The sequence below is a fragment of the Argopecten irradians genome, chromosome 13, assembly GCF_041381155.1.
Source record: "Argopecten irradians isolate NY chromosome 13, Ai_NY, whole genome shotgun sequence".
Taxonomy (NCBI): domain Eukaryota; kingdom Metazoa; phylum Mollusca; class Bivalvia; order Pectinida; family Pectinidae; genus Argopecten; species Argopecten irradians.
The window spans coordinates 37,256,427-37,268,761 of NC_091146.1; positions in this window are offsets into that span (position 1 = coordinate 37,256,427).

Here is a 12,335-nt window from a genome sequence, read left to right on the forward strand (position 1 = left end):
CCCAGCTGTGATTAATATACCAAGGATGGAATAACATTATTTTGAAGTTGGTAAATACAATCTTTTTAGAATTTCTTTCTATCGGTACATAAACAATGGGATCATTTCCCGATAACGTAAAACAACTTGTAACTCGAACATCCATTGTTTAATAAAGACATAGTCTCAACCTATTATAACAAAGAAACTTCAACTTCGATATTAAGCAGGCGAATATACGAACTTTGTAAGGAGTTATAAATACTGATACACAACACTTTACAAAAAACACATTATTTATCTGCTAAATCACAATCAGAACATGCCGAAACAACATTTAAATATCGTGAGACCCCCCCGCATCATTTTATAAATTGGAAAAATGACTTGTGTGTGTTTCCTATATACAGATGTGAGTAAGAGTGATGTGTGTGGTATCGAGTGGCGGTAATATATATCGGGAATGCTGTTGCTGCATCTAATGGTACGCAATGTTTGGGCCACCCCCAACCACAGCTATATTCAGGAGATGCCTACTTTGGTGTTTTGGGCAGGACAACTACAACACGAAACTAGCTGCATGCCCCCCCCTCTCATGCTTGAAATTAGAACATATGATGCATAATATTGCTGTGTGGTACGCCACGGATATTTATGGGCGCCTGGGTATTCCAGAGGAACGAATACATGAACTCCTGGTGCTGGGAATGCGCTTTCTGTGCCATTGTATCCCACTGAAAACTGACTTTGATATTTTATATCACCGCAATATGCCTATCTAAATAGTGTTACTCATGACTAGGGAGTTTAATAATTAATATTTAGAAGGTTATATTACTATATAATGATTTGATCTATTTATGGTCTATACAATAATGTACTTTAACTAATGTCATATTCAATATCTTGAATGATTCGAGTTATATATTAGCTATACTGTCTTTCTATTGATGATTATGTAAAATTATTCTTGTGTTATGAATCAACAACATGATTGAGTCTCTATGCTATTGTAGTCAACTTGATACCATACATCAAGAAAGTATATATGTATATTACTAGTAATTTATAATATTATCTTGATAAAACCTGATATTTAATACCAGAATCATCATAATATAAATATACAATTGAACATGTATTAATTACTATAGTTTCAAATGCATATATTTACCTTGTATTTAATCTTTGTATCTCAGTTTTGAGGAATAAAAGAAATGATGATGATGATACCATTTGTATTATTTAGACAAGACATTGGTCATTCATCCCATTTCACATTTTGCATTGTTATTAATAATTGTAATGTGATGTATTCAGGTACAGTATATGGACATCTGTAATGTGTCCATCTACGTTTGTAAACAACCATGAAGCATAAAAATAAGAATTTTATAGTGTAATTATTCTATGTTGTAACTAATGTTCATAAGGCGTTTATACATGTGTGTCTGTCCGTCGGGATGACGTTCGTAGCATGTCAAAATTTCCCAGTTACGGCAACTGCAGTGTGATAAGCTACAAGCCTGTATGACTTACTCCCCTTTGTACGCATGAAAGGTTTATAAATTCAGTATGTCCCGTCCCCCGATTTAGACATTTGGACAGATATCACTACATATATAGACCATATATGATATCTGTTGGCTTGTTAATGTTACCTTTGCCTGTAATATATTTATCTTGTTGACAATCCGGTGCATTTTTTCGCACAGAAACATTTTAACTCTCTATCAGATCTATCATGTGCGCGCATTGTTTCAAAAATGGTGACCTATCCACCTCAAAATGTGGAAAAGGACGAACGGACATCATTAGACATTATCTGACACAGTGCCGTGTCACTCATTCCTTAAGAGACAAATTTATGACTGAAGTCCTCGACAAATGTGGTATCGAATGTTTTATACTACCAGACAGTCAGTCAGATGAAGGCTTTGTACGGATTCTATTCGGGCAACGTAATGATCATCTAAAAGACATAGAGGAACCATTTCACAAAATGGCCACACACTATTTATCCTCTACTAGTGACAGACAATAAGAAAGAACGGATTAACGTTTCGCTACGTGAACGCGTAGATTTACACCTGGCTCTCCCTTCTTCTATTTGAAATTCATGAACTTTTATAGCTGGAACAGTTTTTTTTCTTTTTGTAATTTTTTGTATTTCTTTTGAGTTTATTATTTGCATCTCTATCAGAGGAATTGAAGATTGAATGAACGAATGAATGTATTTAAAGGTTGTCAAGGTTGTGGCCCTGGGGTCGGTCTTCTAAAAATCTATTTACAGTATATAATATAATGTAATATAATTGGTGTGGATGAAGAATTCTAAACGATTTAGAAAGGTGGGTGATATAATACCACAGCTTGTCTATCTTTGTGGTTATATTAATTCTGATAATAGGTATTACATGTATATATCTTTCAAACAATTTCTTGACTTCATGATTACTTGTTCTAAATTAACACATCAAAATCCTGTCATTATCGATTAATATGGTGGTGGTTTTTTTCCTCGAAATTACACTGATTTGGTTTATTATATAACAGATTGTAATGGTGGATATCAATGTCGTTATTCCATTTTGTGAAAATTGATCACACTTTTACTCATTTTAGATTCAAATTATTATTGAACTGGGAGTTCTATACATGTATATACACTGTACGTCATACCACATCCGTTTAAAACATTTTGTATAAATGATAAGTACGGAACTACTCTATTTCATTTACAAAACCGTGGCATAACATGTATACATTACACCATTCATTTTACTTTCTTCTGATGTAATCATATTTGACCAATAATCAATTATCTTTATTTAAAGTTCAATTATAAATGGTCCAATACCCAGTTCACCATAACTTGATGTACTCTAAATTGATTTTGTATTTTTAAAATCCCATATCTCACAACTACGGCGGCCCTAAAACAAAACTTGTTTCACTATATTCCAAATAGCTCAAAAATACACGAAGTACCATTTCAAAAGACACTCAAACCTTTTAATATTGTATTGTGTCAAAAAATGTTCATGTGAAAGATTATCTTTATACGTACATGTAACATAGATCGGGTCCATATGTCGCGAGAAACGTTTATAAAAAAATCAATTCTTCTGCTTTTGTAAAATTGCACTTATATATAGATGTGAAAAAGAATGGATCGACTATACATGGGATCGTTTTTTATACATACTTCCTTATTCCATGTGATGGAAGTTGAAGTTACCATTTTGGTTACATATCGTGTTAGTACTCCCGTGCAAGGGTATTTCCACAGTATATGCGATGAATTGTACATACAATATCATATATATTGGACAGCGAAGAAAATTCTCCGTCCGCAAGCATTCGGTTTTCCTCAGTAACTATATTTCATAGTAATATATCGACGAATTTAACCATTCTTTTTCACACATTTTGAAGGGAAATCTGTGCTGTTCTTGACAATATTAATCCAATGTTTTTGAAGATTACAATAAATATCGTATTTTAAAATCTTAATAATATCCTGGTATAGAATTCAGTTGTACAGAATATATCAATGGGGGGATTACTGGTATAAACGTGACAAAGCTATCTGCTTTATTACAGTTTTTGGCGGCAAGGCAATAAGCGTATCAAGAAAAAAAGAGTTTCTTTTTGTCTATCTCCGCACCCATTCGTAGTATTCCGAGCATCGGCTCTGCAATGTCTGGAAAAAAATCTATATCATTGAGATACAAGCTCAGTTATTATAAACATATATACAGATGTGATGATATACAATAGCTTTATGCATCAATGAATTCCATGAGAGACGTTTACAATGTACGTTTTAGGTACATGTATCGTCTTGCTAAGACTTCGAAAGAGTCCCGTATTTGGAAATGGATCAAAACGAAAAGGCAAAACTCATACAATTCAACTAAAATTTTATGTATGTCTCGCATGTGTTCAATGACACAGTAAATTATACATACATTGTGTACTTCAAATTGTTCCAGCTGTAATTTCTTAATTTTTCATAAAATCTTTCCGGCATTATTAAAAAGTATTTATATATATATATATTTTATGCATCTTCTAATTGCGTTACGACTTTCATTATATCGTGTGAATTTAAGCACATTTAATTCCATTTCTTATTACCAGTATATACATATTTGTTTGTCATTTAATTCTGCAAAGAAAGGTTTATTTTACATACCAGGTTTTGATATCATTGATACATGATTTAGCCGGAGAAACATTTTTCTATCTATTTTTACTGATGAAAAACATTCAGCTTTCATACTTTAGTATAATACAAATGCACTTGACTTGGTCACATTTGTTCAAGTTCATAATCATAAACGGGTCAGAAGGGAAAATTAGACTCAACATGTCCATATGTCTAATCAAAATAACAGATACCAAGAATCAACATCCGAATCCTTCCGATTTCCTAGTGTCGTGCTGCGTTGTAATATCTTGTGCTGACTAAAACGTGTGGTCAACCCTGGCTCTTGAGGAGGGGGCTAGTTACCAGATTACGTAAGAAAAGAGTGATAAGCACGTGTCAAAATATCCACAGTTGAGTAAGCGACCGACAATATAGGTCTTGGTTTACAGCATCCACGATACTCCAGGAATTACTATCACTGATCACGTTACAACGTTACAATGATGAACGTATATAGCATTTGTTAAAGGATTTTTGTAATCAAACTTTAATTTGATCATAAGTCATGATATTGCTTTAGATAAATGAAAAATCAAGTCCCATCCAACGAATTCCCTAGCTTTTAGCGCTATCGGTTGGTTGTGGTCATGATTTACGGGTAGTGTCGACTACGGTCGAGAGATAATGAGCTAGGCTTAAGGTGTTCAAGTTCAAGTTCAAATATTTTATTTAAGTCTCACCATCAATTTAAAACATTACATAATAATTACAACAAAGTTTCTTAAAATTAAAGAGGCCATTCTATACAGACTTATGAGAGACTGTAAAATATATATGCATGTATATACCACAGGGATCTGAGAATTAGTTACAGATTATATAATCATGGACCCATCAGAGTGCCCTAAGACCATTTTCAAACGTTTTAGAGGTCTAGATTAAAAAAAAAACCGATAAAAATCATACTCTACATGGTACTATATACCAGAAGGGTGGAAAGCCTTAGACTCCAAATTTCTAACCTGCCTACCTTTAGCGGCTATAAAAACACATTTTTAGTACATCGTCATAAAAACGGTTACTATCGTTGGAAAGAGCGATAATTTTCCTTTCAAAATCATCCTATACATATATACAAAGTGCCGTCATTAAGACGATATAAGCCCCATTATGATAAATATCTTGAAGCCATCTAATTAAAAATTCATGCTGGTTTCGTGGCCGATATAATATGCATGAGCGAGGCTTCGGCTGCTATCTCATTGGCCGGCTAAAATAAGTCCATAGATGTATATGTTTGAATAGTAACGACGAAAATCCATATAGGGATTTTTAAAAATTATTTTTCTTATTTTCATAGCGGCTATGAATAGCAGAAGCTATCTACATATTTTCGTGGAACGCGCTTCTCGGAAGATATGTAGATAGCTTCTGCTATTCATAGCCGCTATGAAAATTAGATAAATATATTCAATCCATATATTTACATTAGAATAATTTATGAAAATAAAAATAATTGAAAGGTTATTATATTATATTTAAAATTATGACACCCTTATACGACGAGAAACGAGATTAATGGAACAGCTGGATGACAAAGTCGTTCCACAACGTCGCGTTTTCAAGCTTCCGCCTTCCGGTCGACCTTTTTTTGCAAATGACAAACGAATAACAAGAAATATAGTTAAAAATTAAATTTGATTGACTAATAACAGTAAACTTTAGTTGAATCTACATCAAGAAACAACACATTAAAGATTATACATTAAAATATTGAAGGGGACTATTTTTTATTGATATGAAACTGGCGTGATGTTTGAAATCAGCTGATCGATACACAAGAATCGTTGTATTCAGTGTTTTCATAGGCAAATGTTTGTTTTCGTCAGTTGGTTGATTCATATGGTGACGAAACATTGAGAACTTAAGGATTTGTGCAGTCAAAAATGATAATTTCAGTTTATGCTGGAAATGGCTTTATTAGCAAGTGTAAAAACCTTGCGCGACCGGAATAACCTGTAAGCCGTCGATATCGAGGTCAAGCCCTTAACCGGAAGTGACGTTATAATAGGAGATTTCAGAAAAGATGGCGATGACGTGTCACGTCACACAAAGGTACATCCGACCTGCTCAAAGGAACAACTCCGTACACGGCCGCTTTCGAAGTCTTACTTGGTAAAAAACCTTAAGATGTGTGATTATGACCCGTAGATTACCCCAAGCGCATGGCAGCCATTATGTAGGCCTACGGTACTGCCGAGATCCCGAATTTCGTCCTTTTTAGAGTCCCAAATAACGTATTCTGGATTACTTTTTACAAATGAGTCAGTTTATAGTTACTTTTTATCATATTTTCAAATAACATTTGAGTATTTTAGGATTCTCGAAGCCGTGCCGTGTGTCCTGGTCGGCATTTACAGCACTACGACTTGTATTCATAAATCTAAATGTAGTCTATCTACACTGTAACATCTCTGCTAACATGTATCCAAATTATTTAAAAGTAATATCACTTCAATTTGAGACTTCTCATAGCAGCCCATGGAACAAAAACGAATGAAAATTAAAAAATAAAATCCACAGCATGAAAAGCAAGGACGTATATGAGAAGGATAAGTCATATTGGGTTTTGGGGAAATATAAGGCACGAGCTTTTGTGTTTGGGCACTGACCGTGACGTTGGGCGACGACTGATTTTCTTCTGATATCCGCCGGCGCAGCCTTTGATGTAGCTTGCGGGTGCGAGGGTTACCGTTTTACTTTCTGAAGCGGGCCGTCATTTCATAACTTAAGAATATCCTCTAAATATTCCGTTCTTAAAGCAAGTAATAAACGTTGTGAAATTTAATAAACTTTTCATTGGTGTTTCGTTTTACTCGATAAGATAAGTATTTGTTGAGAAAATGTTTTTTGTTCCCGGTTCATAGACGTCTCGCGTGGTGTTTAGTAATGTAAAGAGACAGTCACGAATCCTTCTCACTTATAAATCCCTGATGAAAACTGACGATTTCACCATTTTATTTAGATATCGGCAGCCATACGTGTACGTATAAATGTAGATTTTCATGCACGTGTAATGCAAGGTTTACACTATGTTCCCGGCGACCACGACAGCCCAGTTTGCCCGAAACGTGGTGCACCGTGGAATTTTGGCTATTTTTGTCTCTGTATTCATGTTGAGTTAGGTCTTCAGAAGTTTTGCCACGGTCTTTTACGGATTACGTGGTGGATCGTGGATATAGAGGAAAGGGCTGTACACTACGATACGAATACGGCTTTAGCACGGTCTATCAAGGATACCACTACGTTCTCTCTAGGCCTGTGACGACCGGAGGTCTGCTACGTTTTACACGTTTTGATTAAACTCAAATAGTTAATACGTTTTAAATATGTACGAGGCCGGGCAATGATACTCCATCATATATTGCTTGCAATGTAAGACTGTAATAGGACGCAACACGCCGTATCACATCGGGCTTTCAACCGCTACAAGCCGTGATGTGCCTTGATAGAACGCATGGAAACGTCTATCATCCACCTTGGCTTGCCGTGAAAACCCTGAAAAACCTGGTCAAATCGGTACAAAATGTGCAGCCAAACTGCATCAACCGTGATAAAACGTGGGAAAAAAACCGCAAAAGAACGTCACAAAACTTAAATCACCGTGAGATTCCAGGGAACGTGCTTGCTGCAAGTTCCACCACGGACCGTCTGGAAGTTTTGTTACGGCCTTGTACGCACTGGTACGTTTTGCTACGTCAATCCCGTTTAATTACGTCCTGTGGCTTTTACCATCTGTACCGTGACTGGCAAACTTTTTGACAGTTTTTAAAAAAATCTGGCACGGCACCCACTGTAATCACGGCCGCTCACGTTTGTCTATCACGTTCTTCTGCGTTGTCTCACGTTGTCTCGCGATCACCACGTTTTGTCCTCATAGTGTAAACCTAGTATAACACAGTGGTTTATATCAACTTATTGAGATATGTGTTGGTAATTACGTATTAATATTATTAATTTCCCCAACTATGGGCTGTGGACTGAGGTGATCTACTAGCGAAGCCATGCACGAGCGGCCGTTCTTTGACCAGGTGGTTCAAATTTCGTTATATTAAATAGTATAGTGAACAGCTTTTCCATGTATAGCAGAGACATGATACAATAAAAATATTTATCTATTCATAACCTTTTCACAACATGGATTTCTACGTGTGAACAAAAACGGGTACGTGTGATGGCACAGCACCGCTTCGCAAGCTGGCTTCAATACAAAATCTACACAAACACATGAAATATATTTAGCAATAAACAATTATAAATATGAAAATATAAATTCTGTAACCCATGAAACAGTAAGAAACCATTTGGAAATCAGAATTTGCAAGTATGAAAGACTAAGTGTATACATTTGTCAAAGTATCGATTGTATAGCAGGGTTGTACATGTACGTATATGCAAGGATTATCTCACTTATAAATCCTTGGTATATGTTATTGTTTATATTAGTCGTCATACTGTGTTTGTACCTTTGATGACCCGGATGTAAACTTTCTGTGACGTCACGCCATCTTTTCTGAAATCTCCTTTAGTCCATGGCTAAAAGCTGTACTTTAACTGATGTGCTATCACTTACATTTTTTTAATTGTATATCGACGGTCACAGGAAAAGCCGATCAAAACGGTTTTTAATGATTATCTTTTGAGTGAAGTACATAATACAATAACTTTGGCTCGAATGTAAATAACTAAAAGAGTGAAATTCGATGTTTCAAATAATTTTTGCTCTAATAGCAGGTATCTTCGTGTAATTATGAAAGAAAATCCACACAGAAATACAAGTTTCGGATTTTTTTTGTCGAGGAGTTCAGCAAACGAATAAGCTTTAATTAGACCAATATTTTCCTGTTAGTTCTTTGATACATTGTGAATTGCAAAGTTTGTGACTGTAAAATGAAATTTTACGTAACAAGTAAAGACATCCTTGATTAAAGCATCGAGGATATGATGCCTGACGTACGTACACACCGATTGATTGATCATTACAAACATTGTGTGTTGTGTGTTACTAACCGAATAAAATTGATATACATTTATTTGCAATACCATAATAGGTTTCAACATGTGGTAGAAAGAAACTTAGTTTTTATTATTATAAAGGATCAAACTATTGCTAAAATATTTAAACAAACCAAACTATTTTTAGACCAGTGCGGTTGCTTTACCAAAATTTAATCGATTTTACGAATAGATACACCGATACATAGATATATAATTTGCCATGCCTTTGGTTTTTTGATTATGTAATACATTGTAATACCTGGACCAGGAATCTTTTGTTTACCTGAAGTACACAACGCCATTCATCGACTCACCTGGAATTTACCTGGCCGCGGGGCAATCAATTTGCTATTCGGTGGACTATATCGGGTATTTGGTATACTGTACCTTACTGTCAATCAGCGATTAAGACAGTCCGTTTAATTGGATTGTGATTTGAATTATGGGAAATTCCCGTACATCTAATGCTCGAGTGTGTTCTCGCCCTAATTTGCCCACTTTTTTGTAAACAAAACAACAGTGTTGGTATTGGAGAATAATGGAAAAACCAATTATGAGTCAGTTTCATGATAAATTTTTACCTGTGCTTATACCTGTATTCATTTACCTGTAGTTTGTCAAAAGTGGTGAAATAGAGAGATATCAATATATACAGTACAGTACTATATATATATTATGCATTTTGACAGAAAATTTTGCATGATATTTTATATTACATCTTTGTAAATTTCAACATTGAGATAAGAATAAAGAACAAAATTGTATCCAAGTTTTAAGAGACGTGCCACAGGAAAAGCAAATTATTTTTTACCAACTTTTTCAATTTCAAGAATTAGTTAAAATCATAAAAAACTTTTAAGTCTGTCGTTATAAGGATGAACCCAATCAAGACAATAATGCTTGTAATGTTGGCATGTGTACTTATGTAGCTATATAGAGAATATATATCACAAGAAACTGTTCAATTTATAGGATGATACATGTAACAATACACATGTAAATATGCATGTATCTAAATTAATTATTTCATATACAGTTGTATTCCATATATAATTGTATATCAAACTTTACTGATGTCCCGACATTCCAATTCTACAGTAACAAGAAAGTCAAACATAATACATGTACTCTATATATTTGTATGTTAGACATTGAGAAAATCCAGCTATTTTTCAATCAAGAATGATGATATTTTGGCAATTTAATATCCTCCATGAAATTAAATTACTTTGTATGAGATATTAATAAATTAAATATACTTTTTATTCAGAATGTAATATTTGGATTAATTTGAGATATCTTTTGTTTACAGTAAACCTGCAAAACTAAGTAAATTTGCATAATTTGATATAATACATGTATTATCAATGCGCATCACTTTTATCACACTTTAAAAAAACCTAAGCATTTCTACAGAAGATAGACTTCTGCAGACTGCAAAATTGTTTGTATTGAGAGAATGCGAATGTTATACTATAATTGAAGAACAATGAGAAAATGAAAGTTTTGAACACGCAAGTTCCCAGAAATACAGTAATTTTATAGCTAATGATGATGACTTTTTATAATATATACTACTTCGGATAGTTCGCACCTGTCCAATGATGAACGCAAAAGTAAGACTTTTGTCGGCAAATCGGTACAATGGGGCCCTAAAATGACGATATATTGCTGTGTATTTCAGTAAAATTGTCAAAAAGGTGATTTCTAATGAAAAGAGGCTATATATATATTATAAATTGTATGATACATATTACCTATAAGTCCATAAACTATTTGTTCTAGGTAGCATTTACGTGTTGTATATGTAGATGACATTTAATGTAGTTGTATGTATGTATATATTATATGCTTTTTCAAAAAAAATAGAAAGTACTTTTGAAGTTAGTACCAAAATATTAATTCTATGTTTGATGTGTCTCAATTAACATAAAAAATATCAAGAACATAACAAGTATTACAAAAAGGGTAAACATTTTAATAGATGTTTCCCATGTAATAAAATTTTCATGCATGTACATGTTATGCATAAATTTGACCCTTATGGAATAAGCAAAGTATTTCACAGGTGAAAATTCACAGGTAAAACATAGGTAAATCCCAGGTTTACTTCCTGTTTATAGACTATAAACCCTTGTCATAACATTCTGGTAATTATCAGATTATAAAAATCTGGGCAAATGGAGATACAGCCCTATTGCTCTAGGTTTTTTTATTGTCACCTCCATTCTTAAAATGAAGATAGCATTTTGATGAGGTCGATTACATGGTTATATCGCGTCCAAAGAAAAATATTGATCGAGGGGACGCAGTTTATTTTTTTTTTGAGGTCGATATTTTTTTCTGTGGTCGATATAACCATGTATGACCGAAATCAAAATGCTTATAGTTGTTTTATTATTTTTTCTGGATTTTTTAACATTTTGAAATGAGTGTTATGTAAAACTAAATGAGCATCACATTGTAACCAATTCTGTTCTGCTTCGTGTAATGACAGTTACAATCCTAGGATTTTTGTAACAAGTATAAATAGAAAAAAAAAACATAAGATAATCAGTATCAATTGATGCTATATTTCAAGCTTTTATTATGCCACGAAACCCGGTGCATGCGTGGTTTGTAACTATTGCATAACATGTACATGTACTTTCCATTATACATGTAGCTCCATGTTCTTAAGGACACAGTCAATTAAATGTATAGTTTGTTCTCCGTTGAAATAATACACTTCAGACGTCAAACATATATTACTAGATTCAGGTTGTACGATTAAGATACATTACCCTATGCTTAGTAACTACTTCTCCATTCCGTAAAATAAAAAATCGTGAATACATATATACAGTATGATTGAGCCTAGGCCAAATGTTGTAAGTAAGCCTAGCGTGGCGAATTTTAAAAATTAATATGCCTATCAAAACGTATGCACTATTCAATGGCTCCAGACGCTTAATGAATGTTATTCGAGATTATTTCCTACTCTCCTACCTATATTTTTGAAACTTTAAAAGATTAAACTGTAGTCATCAGCTGGAAGGTCAATTCATCATCTTTGTTAGAAACCGAAATCAATCAACGTCGTTCTGTCACAATTTGTGGTTACGCTTCTAACTCAGGGTCATCAAAGCGTTTGTTTCAAAGC